At 35.6% G+C, this 14,948-nt stretch overlaps 1 pseudogene; it reads right to left on the bottom strand.

Annotated features, from left to right (window-relative positions):
• Positions 1-3,786: 3,786 nt before the first annotated feature.
• On the bottom strand, positions 3,787-14,520 carry LOC138857266 (cadherin-99C-like; annotated as a pseudogene).
• Between the last annotated feature and the right edge of the window lie 428 nt (positions 14,521-14,948).

Below are 14,948 nucleotides of genomic sequence, written 5' to 3'. Positions count from 1 at the left end.
TATATATTATCTCATTATCAAATTATTGTTTGTCAATAAAATCAATTCGTTTAAAATAAATTGCAAAATTGAGTCTAATATAAGGTTTTATGGATGGCTAAGCTTCACAACCATATATTATTTTCAGTAACGGTATAAAATGAAGCTTAACTGCCATGTAGTATTTTTTTTTGGCCCTTTAATTTTCGAAACTTTTAAAAAAAGCTCTGTTTTCATTATTAAAATTTTCAAAATTTTTCTTCAAAGTTCATGAAACATTTTATAAGCTACAGAGCCATGTAATTTTCTAAATTATATAGAATCATTCATAATAGGCTAGCCTTTTCATCTCTTTTTGTAATTACGTATGAAATGAGTATTACAATAAGAAATCTGGCGCGGAGATCGCTAAAATGAAGGTAGTGATTTAAATTTTAGAAATTACAGGAAATTGCTCCTCTATTACCTTGACTTCCAATTTGAAATTGATTTTTGCATTCATTTATTTTTCAAGAGGCATTAGCCCGGACAATATTAAATGTGTATTATCAATCTACTTTTATGTCTCTTAGACAATATTTTGTTAAAAATCGGGCATAAAATATTATACCGCAGTACATATAACCGTTCTTTGCAAAATACGGTATAATTGCATAACAAAAAATAAATGAGATACACATGTATACCGGATTCGTAAATTATTTTATCAAAATCATTTGCAGCTATTGGGAGCAAAGAAATTAATCTCAACCTGTATAATTGGTATTTTTGTATATTATTGTATAATTCTCAGAAAGAATGAAGATTTCACCAACCAGTTTCTCTCTCTTTCTCTTTTGTCAAGCTAAAGAAACTTGACACTAACGACTGCCGTTATTATGCAAATACTTTATCTTTAAACCTCAGCCGCGTCATTTATGAATTAAATAAATTGCACTTAATAAATAACTCGCAACGTCAGGCTAATAACTTAATTTGATTTCTGTAATGTATTTATGAATGGCGCAATTTGCTCACAAATGCGCAATTAAGATGGCGTCGCAAGACACAAGAACAAAAACAACAAACAAAGCGACGGGAGTATAAAAACGTAATTAATGCAAGAAGGCAAGCAAAGGTCTTTGGTGAAAAAAAGTTACACTCAACTTGTAATAATCAATTTCCGCAACCTTGGTTGCCGCAATACGGAGATGATGTGCGTGGGGCACAAGCGGCAAAAAGATGTTTCCGCTCGCTGAATGAAATCTTTGGGGCCAAGTTATTCCTGTTGAACGGCATTTGTGTTGACAGCAAACGAAGTTAAGAACAAAAAAGGGGCTGGGGAGAGAGGAAGCAAAAGGAGACAGGAGGGGATGTGGTGTAAGCACATTTGATGGGCAGCTCTTTGAAATGATGCCAACAGGTGCTGCTGCCAACAGCTGATTGATGCATAACAGTGCAACGTGTTGCAAGTTTTGTGCAACATACACACATACGCACTTCGAGTGAGTGTATGTGTGTGTGTTGCCACGTATTCGTACAAAAAGCAACGTGCATTTTTGCGCCTGTGTGAAATTAGCTTGCAACATGCGACCATAAAATGTCTTTTACAATTCTTTTTGCACAGAAATGATCACGAAAATTGGCTGGCAACATTAGGAGTACGACGAAAATGCATAAAAAAATATTTTATTAAAATAAATCTATAAATAATAAAGTAAACTCAACCACCATTAGCGGTTGTCGTTGGTGTAGACTTGCGTGTCATGCGACATGCTTCGCCGGCAACATGTTGCACATTGCCTTCATTAAAAGCAACATGTTACTAAATACTTGCGTCGACTAACCGCTACAACAACTACTCAAATCAACTTCAAAGTGCGCCAAATTGACAACTGTCTTAGCGACTGAGCGACCAATCGGCGAGTCGTTCGGCTGATGGTCATTTAATTAACAAAAATACGCACAAAATTGAGCCATGTTTTTTCGTTTGATTTTTGCGTTTTCTTTTCGCTTTTGACTGCTGTCCGTTGAGCGAACAACTTGTCTACATAACTGATTGCTCTGGCTGCGTTGCCGGATTTCAGCGTTTGCTTGTTTGCAACGTGATTTACTTGTTGTTTGTGGTGGCAATTGACAGTTGATGTGGACTACGCTAAACTGTGGCAAGCAAGTAGCGGGCATTTGAGAAGTGGTTGGCAACATTCAACTCGCAATTGCTGCCCAAAGCTCGTGCGCAACATTTCTTTGTGTTTGTAATGGTAAGTACATATGTAATGTCTGTATATGTGTATATTTATACTTAAGCGTGTGTGTGTATTTGGATAGGTATGTATGTTTGGAGTATTATCATTGATGATGAGACCCTAATGGGTGTACTTCTGTCGCTGCTTGATGGACAGTCCGTAGCGCTGGTCATTTTAGTTTTATAGTTTAAATTGTTTTATTTATTGGTTGTATGTTGATGAATTATTTAAAATAAAACAAGAGATAGTGTTTGGCTTTCAAAAAAAAAAAACAAGATTGAAGCAAATATCTTTAAAAAAAATTTTACGATTTCATCATTTATCATTATCAGCGTCATCATAATTATTATTATCATCATCATCATCTTTATCCCCATATGATTTATAACTCTTATCTTCGTCATCATCATCATCATCATCACCATCGTCATCATCATTATCATCACCATCATCATCATCACCATCGTCACATCATTATCATTATTGGTTTCTGATGACTATCATCCTCATCATCATCATCCTCGTCATCATTATTATCATTCCGAGCTCGGTACAAAGTCATCTAGAGAAATGTCAAGAATTTTGCAACAAATCCTTCACGAAAAAGAGCTGTCTACTGTTTGGACATAATAGAGATTGCGCATGTTATGCTTTTGATTGATGTAAATAGCGCATGTCATTGATCTACGACTTCGTTAGCTTTCCTTTGAAATACACTGTGTTGAAGTAGTTAAAAAGGAAAGCTGCTGACATAAAATCACAGTTTTAACTGTTTTATATAGCTTTGAATCAATTTAGAGAAAGATACGAGACATGTTATGTCACGGTTGTCCATTCCTCGCTAGAAGTAAACATAACTTGAACATAATAATCTATTAACGATAACAGAAAACTAGAAGTTGGTATCACCGAAAGCGAGTGAATATATCAATAATTTTTTTTAATCTTAAATTTTTGAAAAAATCGATAAATATGTAATAGACATTGTACTTGTATAATATATTGTAGTGTTTAAAAAATTATGGAAAACAATATTTTTCTTTGAGATTTTCTTTTGTAGTCTAGTCCTTTTTAATTCTTACTTTCATTACTTTTTTTGTTGTAATTTAATATTTTGATTTAACCAAAAAAAAAAAATACACAAATATCAATAGTTAGCCTAAACCCGCAGCAAAAGCAGAAAAAACCGCATTGTATGCAACGGGTCACTAAAATTCTTAGAAGAAAAATTGTCTTCAACGCACGCGAAATAATGCACCCAAATTTTTTTGTTGTTGTGCAGTTTTTGTATTTGTGTATATATGTGTATGTGCGCATGCAAAATAGTTGCTCAGGACGATGCACTGTTAAGATGGCCGTTTAATAACAGCAATAAGCAATTAGAATTAGCACGGAGTACAAAGAAACAAAAGCAAAAAGAAGCAGATACTGAAATTACTTTGAATGTGAAACTTCTGACAGCTGGGACGTTCGTTTTAATGTTACTTTGCTTACATGTCTGTCAATCTGGCAGCTGTTCTCAGTTGTAAGCAATTAAATGCAGTACATGGTATATACAAGAATAAAAAATAAAAAAAATTGATATTGTAAAATGAGTAAATATTTATTCGTATAATCGAAAACATTAATGCTACAATATCCTTCATAAATACAATAGGTTCCTTAGGAGAACTTGATTCCGATCACTTAGCTTGTACCTATGATAGCAATATGCTATAGGGATCCGATCAGAACAATTTCTTGAAAGATTCCATCATTGTCGTAGATAATGATTCGTTTCAAATTTTGTGAAGATATCTCGCTAAATGAAAAAGCAAAGCACTTTTTTCCGATCGTTCAGTTTGTAATGCAGCTAAGTGCCATTGTGGTCCGATATCTGCCATTCCGACAATTAAGCAGCTTGTTGATGAGAAACGGTTGTGTGCTAATTTACGATCGACATTTCATAAACTGAGAGACTAGTTCGCGTATATATATACAGACAGACGGACGGACATGGCTAAATCAACTCAACTCATCATGCTGATTATTAATGTATATATTTTAAAGGGTCTGCGACATTTCCTTCTGGATGTTACAAACTTCATGGCAAACTTAACAACAGGATATATGTTTGGGGTATAAAAAGTGGCGTCTCCGTTTTTCGAAGTTGGCCTCCCAAATCGAAATATTTGTCATCATTTTCCGCACTTGAAGTTATTGTCACATCAGATACGCGCACAATAATCGGAATGCTGCGTCGCTTGTTGGTTGCGTTGCGAATCGAGCAGGAGACCTGTGGTGCAGCGAAATGAGAAAGAAAATTAGAACAAAATTAAACAAAGGAAAAAACCAAAAATAAATAAACAAAAATAATAGTAATATACACTCCGTTGGTGACTTGCACAAGCGTTCTACATACTTTTGTTGGTGGCTGGCGCATTTTGTGGTGTGCAACTGTAAAATTTAGCCGTAAAAAATTTGCATTTCACCAAACAAAATCTCACAGCGGCAAGCCACCGCCGGCTTTTTTCATTTGTATGTGTTGCTGTTGTTGTTTTTATAACAGTGTTGCACATCCCACTTATTTGTATATATTTTACCGCGAGCCAGCCGCCTTTAGCGCGCTATGTCGCATGCATTCACTCTTACACAAACATATTCTCAGACCCATAGATTCACACATGCTGCTTCACTTTATTTTGAGCTCAGCTTTGTTCTAGTAGCTTAGCTTGTGGTCGCTTATGTGAACTCACCTGAAATATAATGTGACTCAGATTCTCCTCATCGCGATTGAGCCGGCTGCAGCAGCTGCAATTTCTTGCCGTCCAGCAAGAATGTCGGATTCCCCTTTAGGAAGACTAGATCCAGTGCAATTTCCGTGTAGGGATCACCGTAGATTGGCAACTCCGGCGGCGTGGTTTGTAGGCCAATAACTGTAAATACATGAATAAACGGTGCAGTAGCAGTTAGTGAACAAACAGTAAGCGTAATATACAACAAATAAGAATAAAAGAAAAAAATTGGAATAGAGTGTAAGGATGCTAAGTTTGCAGGCTGGACGGCTTACGGATTTATTTGAAAAAGCAGTCATTTTCACCAGGTGGCACTGTGGTCGGAATTCAGAACTTTTGCAAACCTAATATACGAAATACAAATCAAACCAATCTACTTAGTTTTTTAAAAGAAGATATATTTCAAAGAAGAATTTTAGGTACATGTCTTTAAGAGGTCTGTAGACTAAGTTAATTAAAGCTTATGTTCGAAATTCATTAAAATATTATTGTACTAAATTCACGAACTGTCTTAATGATTTTCAATGGGGTGGAAACTCGTAGTCTTGGTCTTTCTTTTTACCCTGAAACATAAATCTTTTAAAATCTTGACAACAGTTTCGTATATACAAGTATTTAAGGGAAATAATTCAAAAATATTAAATATAAAATATCGTGTAATTATACAATACAAAAAAGCGCTCAAGTCGACTTGAGCTGGGTTGGATATATAGACTTCAATTTAACACTAGAGTCATTTTTTTGTCAGTCTGAGTCACTTTTGATAAGATGATATATAACTCATATTTGCTTTACACTATACATAACTCAAGGTATTTTTTTTATTTCTCAATCCAAAATGGATCTGCATAATTTGAAATTCCACATCCGTAAGTTGTGTTCCATACTCCTCGAACATGTTAATGCCTCCTGCTTTTATTTCCCATTAACTGTTTATATTGCGCTTTATTTCATTTATCAACTATCTATCGAAATTCTTTCTTTCTTTCTACTTCCCATTACAGGGCGACTTCTCATTCGTGCCATACAATAATAATCATTATATCAGGCACTTAAACTAAAACTAAAATCACAACAACAAGTCGCAAAAGAGTTAAAAAGAATGCAGCATGAAACAACAACAGGAAACAGTGTATCCAATGGCAATATACACACACATATATAAAACATACAAGCAAACAGAGAGGCAAGCGTTAGAACACAATAATATTCGATTCGTAAGCATAGCGGAGCATTTAAGGTAGCGTTCTGACAGCAGAAAGGAAGCCAATGTCACAACAACAATAACAATAATAAAAGCAATAAAAGCGATAAAAGCGATAGATACAAAAGAGAAATGAAACACCGAAGACGAGTGCTGCCGCAGTTTCAGGAAGGTGCAGGACTAGGTGTTCAAGTTTTGTGCCGCCATCAGCCATGGATGCCATCAGCTGAGTTGGTTTTTTTTATGCTTTGCTGCAGCTTGCGGGAAAGAAATGTTTCACTTTGTTTATGTATTGCGCGTTTGTGGCAACGGTTGCAGACAAACATCGAGGATGCAACAAGCCGTAGCAACTGTAATTACCAGAGGAAAAAAGCAGTAAGCAAAATGCAACAGACAGCGGACGGACGGCCATGGATGGCGTTCAAATGGCGGCTGGCGTACAGTGCAAGGGCGGTCCCGACATTCTAACATTGGACAGTTTGATCGGAACATTAATAGCTGCTGCTGTCTCACGGAATGACTGCCACAATCGGAAAGCGGTTGTATGTATGTGCGTGTGTGTGTGAGCGCCGATGCCACAATGATTATTATTTCGTGTTGCACGCCGCCGCGCCAACATTAGCTGCTGTTTGTTGTTTGCAAGATTTGTTAGACGATTGTTTTGCTGACGCTTTTGCTCATGATTTCATGTTGCACTTGCCGCGCTTGTGTTGCACAATTCATTAAATACAATAACGTGACGAGTTGTGTTTCCGTTGATGGAAATTTAGCTGCATGCGAATTTGCTGCGTTGTTGCCGCGGTAACCCGCGTTGAGTGGATATATAGGTACTTGTATGTCTGTGGCAAGTATAAAATCAAATTTGAATGCTTTGGAATGATGGACGTTGAGACAGTTTTATGAAGCGCGAATCACAGCAAAAGCCAAATATACCTATACATTAGGGTGGAGCGAAACAAAAATTTTTTTTGCTTCGCCTAGGGGTAAAATCTGCAGACTTAACTCGAAAATTTACTTTAAAACTGAGGCGTCGCCTCTAGGTGTTAAAAAAAATTTTTTTGGCCAAAAATTTTCCTTTTTTAAAATCTACAGATTTTACCCCCAGGCTAAGCAAAAAAAAAAATTTATTTTTGTTCCATCCTACTATACATACACATTTAATAATTGCAAGTTGCTAATATGCACCTTCATTGCAATATGAATGCCAGCATGGTGGAATGCATACCACGTGTCATTATTCACCACATAGGTGCATATGTATGTGTGGAGTGCATGTTTCTTCCAGATAAATGCAACATCAGCACAAAATATACACACATACACTCATGTTAATACATAAATTTCCACTTGATCACACTTTTCACACGCCGAAGCTTCTCAGCAGTTAGCAATAATCAAAAAGTGTTCGCACAAATGTGGCAAGTGCAACATCCTTTGTTATCGGCGTCTGCGCACAGCAACGGTGTCTATTAAATGCGACATAACTATTTTATCGCCGGCGCTGCTCGTATTAAAAGCTAAATGCAGTACGCACACATACACATACATATAAAAATCTCGTGTATATTTAGAACTTGCAACTGACTGCATGCAGCATGTTGCGTCAATATTCTGTTACATAGCAAAGTAAATTATGCCACAAATCTTAAATTAATAATCTTAATAAAAGCTCGCCAATCGGCCAAAGGGAGGTGCCACCATGCCAGCGAGTGTTGCAAATGCTTTTTAGTTTAAATGCGAAAGTGATTGTTGGTGCTCCGACACTGGGCGAAATTGTAGCAATTCGACAAATGGTTGCCCTAAACTCCAGCTCCAGGGTATTGAAGGGCGCGGTGGGGAGATGTGCATTTTTGTAAGCTTGTACGTCTCCAATGTAGATTGAATTTTCAGTTGTGCAGAGGAGTTGAATATATATCAAAACCTTAAGTGACTCCAAAAAGTGATGAAAGCTCTATAGTAGAACTTAGGATTAGTTACCCTTACTATTCACTGATTTTTATTCTAGATAATATAAAACTGTCAAAGATAGTATTAGTGTAAGAATTAGTATAGAAACTGAAATTTTTTTGGCAAAAGTTCTAGAAAGCACAATGAAAGCTCAATAATTTATACTAAAAGCTCAGTAAGTGACAATTTCAGCTTCATAAACTAAGAGGAAAGCTCAAGAAGCTTTAGAGAAAGGTTTATAAGCTCCTATGATTAGTATATATAGATAAAATGAGAGCTTAATAAACTATATTGAAAGCTCAATATGCTACCACAAAAGCTTGAATAGCTGCCAGGAAAGCGCAAGCAACTATGTTAAAAGCTCAAAGGCAACAGTATGGCTTAGTTCAAACAAAAACATACAAGATTGCTAATGATGGCCTATCGATTCTCACTTTCGCGAATCACATAGGCCTATTAATGAAATCTAATTTTATTGAAACAAAATGCTCTCAGTAAATCTAAAAATTAATTAGGGAGCGATTTATGGTGTTAAGAAAACCAAGAGATTGAACTCAGTGCTGGCTTTATAGAATATTAAGTCTAGTTGGTCATTATCAACATGGGAAATAAAACTATTCTCTGAACACTTAAGAGAGAGAGAGGTTAATAAGACTCTGTCTGTTTGTAAAGTTTCCAAAAAATGCTAAAATAAGAAAACTTCTTCAAAAATCAAAATGAATCAAAAGCTCTGATAACTGAATGTCATATTTCATCAATTAAAAAATTATTTCCAAGTTTATAACATCGCATTATTCTAGTATTGTTGTAATAATATGAAGGAGAAATTATGGCTAACTGTTGGGAAAAATACAAGTGTAGGTGGTCTTGATTTGACTTGCTGAAACTCAGAACATGTTAGGATTCCTCTGCTTTGCATTCAACATATAGAAAGGGTTATAAAAACTTCGATAATCCATTGAGTAAAATGGTAATACACTATATTGAAGTAAAGCGCCTGTAGGAAGACAAGGAAAATATTTGTATTCACCGCAGCCAACACATTTTGCAAGCTCATGTCTGAGATGAATTTCATTGAATAGATCAACGCTGGTGCAACGTCAAGCGACAGCAGAACAATTAAGCCCGACAATTATAAAAAGACAGCGCCAGTGGACGGTGAGGACAATAACTTGGCTGCTTAATCGAAGGCATGAGTTCAACACTGATTCCTTGCATAGCGTGGCACAGCATAACACGGCATGACATGTACATCGCGCATGAAGTGCCTAATGACAATGACTTTAGCAAAGTAATGGCGACACAAACGGTGATGTCACCATACCGAGGAGGGTCGCCATAGTCAGGCTGTCCAAGCATTAGTCATTAACTGACACTACCGTAGTTTGCATTTTTAATAAGAAACGACAAAAATCATTATTCGTTGTGCATTTACGTTTTGAATTTGCAATTTTCTTTCGCCTTCGGTGAGTGTTAGTTGGGCTGTCTGGCATGGAGAACTGCAAAAGTAGCGGCAGTTAGTGGATGAAGGTGGCGACTGCTATCGAAGTCTACTGTGTCGTGGGTTGGGACTCCGGCACATTTGTTGTCTGGCGAATGTGAGTTGTATGGACAAAAACTTCTGTTGGCACTGAAAATTAGTGGTCACTCGCCGCTCAAAGAAGCATTTGTTGTGGCAGATGTATTACTACGGTTTTAATGACGTTAGCAGTCAGAAAAGGTAGCCTTTGAGATGGCGGCTTGTGAAAGGTTTTTTCCAAAACTTTGTGATTTAACTAGTAGAATTTTTACGAAAATGACTTAAGTAATGAGTTTGTGTAATAGCGAAAAATGAACTTGCAATAATAAAACGCCATATAGTTGACAAAATAGATCGTTTATTTTTAAGTCATTCTGTTGGGAAATTTAGATGGTTAATAATACCACCGAAATAACAACTAGCAACTTGATAAAATTCTCTTTACAATTATTCGTAACCGCAAACGATTTGGTATTTTAAAAGTTTGCGTCACACTCTTGGTACTTTGGAATGCCTTATTTATGCATTTCGCCAGCACTTGTAATATATTTGTTTGTATGTGCAGCTTATTTTGTCTGGCTGTAATGCGACTCACTCCACCCTTTGGTGCAACAATAATTTCTGTGCTGGCAAAACCGTTCGACTCGCTGGCGCACAATGTGTAATTTAATGCGCCAGACTCGTTGCAACTGCAACGCATGGAGTTTGCTTTCATGTTCAGTAGTCCGCCACATGTTTGCGACTAGGACACTGTAGCACCAAATGACAATGTCAACGCACAAACGGACAGCGAATGGAAGAAACGCATTGGATGTATTTATTACATGAACATTTGTGGTAAGTTCGCAAATACTTACATATACTAAATTCACGTGTAGGAGCAGTAAAAAGTCTGTACTATTCAAAACGAAATTAAAACGAAAGCAAAATTATGTGTATGGATACTTTTTTGTGAACTTGAGAAACACAAAATTGGCTACTGGGATTGTCTATTTTTAGACTTCATGGATGTTGGTTGTTTCACCAACCAAGACCAGATAGAACAATTCGTAAGAAGTCTCGATTACTTGCTTAGGTTTTAAATTTTCCTCTGGTCAGTTTCAAAAATGTATTAAAATTATCTGTGCTATATTTAAGATGCCAAATTTCCTGTGCAATCAGATTATATCCATGTCACTGCAAACCGTTCGTGTATAGAAACAGAAAAAATTCTGTACTTTCAATACTTTACTTGGAGAGCTATAATGAAATTCACTGAAAAGTACTAAATCCGAGGTCCTAATGTAGGCATAATGAGTGCACGAAAATACAGTAACAATTCCATGCTAAATAATTTTGCAGTGCTGACCATCCGTTGGGGGAAGTAAAAATTTAATCTGACCATGATTTGAGGCTATTTTCAAAGTAAAATTATTCCGAGTCTTCCGTAATACTTTTACTTTGAAACCCAATATATTTTATATACAGAAGCTGAATGTTCTGCTTTTAATAGTAGAGTTTAAGAATATAATGAGACTTTTTTATTCCTGAAAGAACTTTCCATTAATTACGAAGGATTGCAGGCTAAGGTACCGAAATTTTTACTTCAAGAAAGGAAAGTATCATAGTAAAAAAATGGATTTCTTAGACCACCAAATTAAGAGAGTCCAGTTAAGCCACCTTTTCTTCGAGTGATTTCCATTTCTGATAAGCAGGTTTGAAATTACTTCCACAAAAAGTATCAGATTAAAATCCATCTTGCGGTTAAGTCACTCCGGAAATGTGGGGGAGCAAGTGACATGAGGTATGATACAATACGCAATATGTTTATATATATTTTTTTTTTCCAACTTGCGGTTAGAGTACGCTTATCGAAGCGTCCCCTATTGGACATCTCTAACTAAACGAAATATAAACGCAAAGTGAAAAATGGTATCAATTTCCCGTTGCAAACAATGTTAAAGCAAATACCTCCCAGTTTGTGTTGTTTGTTTAAAATAAATGCAAAAGAGAAAAATTTCAGTGTCTTTGTTGGTGGAACAAATGGCAATCGCAGCGTTTATCGTTGATCGCAATTGTTTTCGCTTGCAACAAATAACTACAAGTATTACTGTGTGGCACCGATGATAGAACCGTATGCAACAACATGTGCATATATGCTGGCTTATACAAACGTAAATACGCATATGTGTGTGTGTTGGCAAACCCCATAAAAGCAATTGTTAATTTAACTGCAATCACGCCAATATTTTTCATTTCATCGCCGATGGCTTATTCAATTTTCCATTGTAATGGTTAAAAGGAAGGCAACAGCACAGCTATAATATGGACGATGCACCAATGAAATGCAACACTGTATATGTATGAATGTGCGTGTGTGTGCATATAACTAATACATGTAATAAATTTGAAGATCTTCGCGCTGATGCGTTGCTTTGGCAGAAGATTGCTGCCTGCTAAGACTTTGTATAGCTGTTGGCAGTGTTTGTTGTTGTTGTAGCTGTTTTTACTTTTTGCCGACATCTACTTGCAGCAGTCAACATTGGCATAACAATCAAAGTATTGTTTAAAAACGATTTCTCTCGTTAATAAAAGCGGCAAACCGCAAAAGTTGGCATGGTGGACAAATAAAGTAAACAGAAAGACTTGAACCAGGCGAGGCAGCGCTTGCGCACTGTGATTTAGTTGGTTGAATCGAAATTGAGTTTGGAGAATTGTTGGAAAGAAAAAGTGAGTTTTCTAGACCCTCGATTAAAGATGGATGATCATGTAACGATTTTGACATTCAATAAAGCTCACAAAAATAAACTGAAAATTCAATAAAATTGTCCATTTGGTAATATAATGAGGTAAGCCAAAGTTAAAAAATGTAAATCCACAATTTTAATCTAGAATAATTAATTTGGTTACATACATTGTTCATTTATTTTTGTGGCTCTTCAGTCTCCATAATGATTTAACAGATTCGGGACTTTACTAAATAATATCGCATGTATTATGTTATGTCTTGGAGCCTGAATGTAGGCAATCTTTCTTTTAATCTATATTAAAAAAAACTTTTTTAAGGCATGAAAAGTTACCAATAAAATAATGCCACAGTGCTATAAAAGCCACAGTATTGAATTGCAGCTAAAATAGCTGCAGGATATGACAGCACCAACCACAAAGGCACACCGCGGGGAAGAATAAGCGAGAAGAGCAAAGAAAAATAATACGTTGACTAGATACTTTTAGTGAGTTTTATTTTTATTCACTTTCATCTGCCACAGTGAAGTGGCAGGCGCATAAAAGTTAATTGATCTGCTTTTGCTATCGCAACACAATCGCAACAGCGAAACAACATACATTAAAAGCAACAAAAACAATGAACAGCAAGAACACTTTAATAATAGTGGCAGCAGTGGCACGCACCGTAATATACAACATACGAGTCATACCTTGGACATACAACACTTGGCAACTTGCAACACGATATGCAGACGACAAGCAACACAAGAAGGGTGCCACGTAGATGAGTGTGTATGTAAGCATATATGAGTGTGCGTGTGCTTGCCTTTGCAAATGTAATTGGTGGACGCTTTTAAATGTGAAGGGTATTATAGCTTCCGTGCAACCGAAGTTAACGTCTTTTTCTTGTTTGTTGTAGTATAGCCAACAACTGGCGACGCAGCATCATCATCAGCGTATATAAACATTTATGTTACTATATCTTGCCTGACTTTTATGCGTTCGCCTTGCGAATTATTACTTTTGTATTTTTTGTTGTTGTATTTGTTGAATTAGTCATAAAACTGATTCATTAATTGTGATCTAATATAGTGGCAAGGCGGTTGGCGCAACTCAACAACTCATTGAGCACAGCAACTTATGAAATGGACCAAGCAGTAGCTGTTGCTTTAGTTGTTGTTGTTGCCGTTGTAGCATGTTGTAAACTATAAATGTGCGATAAGTTCACTTGTTTCATGAAATTGTTCCAGTTGAAATTGCTGAGTTGATTTTGTGCGATAATTTTTTTGCAAGACGCCTGCCTTTCGCTGTGCGACGGCCAGGGCGTATACTCAACTTTTTTCTAATTCCTAAAGACCAAAGTGCGGACTAAAACTTTCGTTGCTGGAAAATTATACACCTTTTACGATTATAGGTTTGATTATTACTATTAAGAAAAGTGTTGTTTGACTACAGATTGCCACTAGATATGAGGTTAATAATTTCAAATTATGTTTTATAACGGATTAACTGTAATTTTTGTTCAAGTTCATAATAAAACATGGAGAATATGATTACTCCCTGTCATGCTGTTGCAAGAAAAACCTAATTTGGTACACGGCTTAGTTTTTGAAATATAATGATTAATTAGCAATTTAATGAATACATAAGTTAGATATATTCATTAGCGGTTTGATATTTTATGCGTTTTAAATTTAAAAAAATTAAATTTAGTAGATGCGAATTTATTTGGTGTTTTATGTCATTTACAATTAAAATTCTGGAATATTAGACAAACATCCAACTAAAAAATGTATATTTATCTTTATATTTATTATGCTGTGAAGCTGCTATTGTTTTATGATCAAGAGGAAACTTGCGACCTCCCAAAAAATTAACAGGTCTGATAAGAAAGCACACTCTAGTAATAAAAGACTTAAGCAACGAACTGGACGGAGGAATGTGCAAAATTTAGCTAATCATTATGTTTCATGATGTTTTTTTTGCATTTATACATTATTTCTTTAAAATTTATTTTTTTTTAAACAGATAAAAGTATATAAAATCTTTTTAGTATTTGTGCCCTTACCACTCTTTTCAAACTTTTATTATCGCGAAAAAATATTTCACAATTTTCTACTTACAATCACCACGGCTCTCTTCTATATCCAATATAATATTCGTTTTTCCATTTCAACTTCACACAGCTGTGATTTGCCAAAAATTTCAGCAATACATTACAACTGAGCAACAATAATAAAAGTAACGAGCGTGTTCTGGTCCCTGCTGCACTTCGGCGTATAGTAAGTGGCGCTGACATTGTATGACTGAAATGCAAAAGAAAATAAAAAAAAAAGAAATTATAAATAAATATTTTTAATTAGTAAATTAGAATAATGATGCTGAGTATTAAAATATAACTTAATGTAAATGAGTATTTAATAAAAAAAAATATAACAGAAATACAATATATAGTGGATTACATTCTGTTAAATTGTGCGATCTGCAAGAAGTGGTAAATTGTATGTATACAGAGGAGTCGATCGGAACGGAATATTTTTTTGTTCGTAAATAGGGAATAGATTTGAATCCTTCGAAATATGATAGCGCCTATT

The sequence above is a fragment of the Bactrocera oleae genome, chromosome 2, assembly GCF_042242935.1.
Source record: "Bactrocera oleae isolate idBacOlea1 chromosome 2, idBacOlea1, whole genome shotgun sequence".
Lineage (NCBI taxonomy): Eukaryota > Metazoa > Arthropoda > Insecta > Diptera > Tephritidae > Bactrocera > Bactrocera oleae.
The sequence above is the reverse complement of the archived record's forward strand: the minus strand, read 5'-3'. Positions and strand labels throughout refer to the sequence as shown.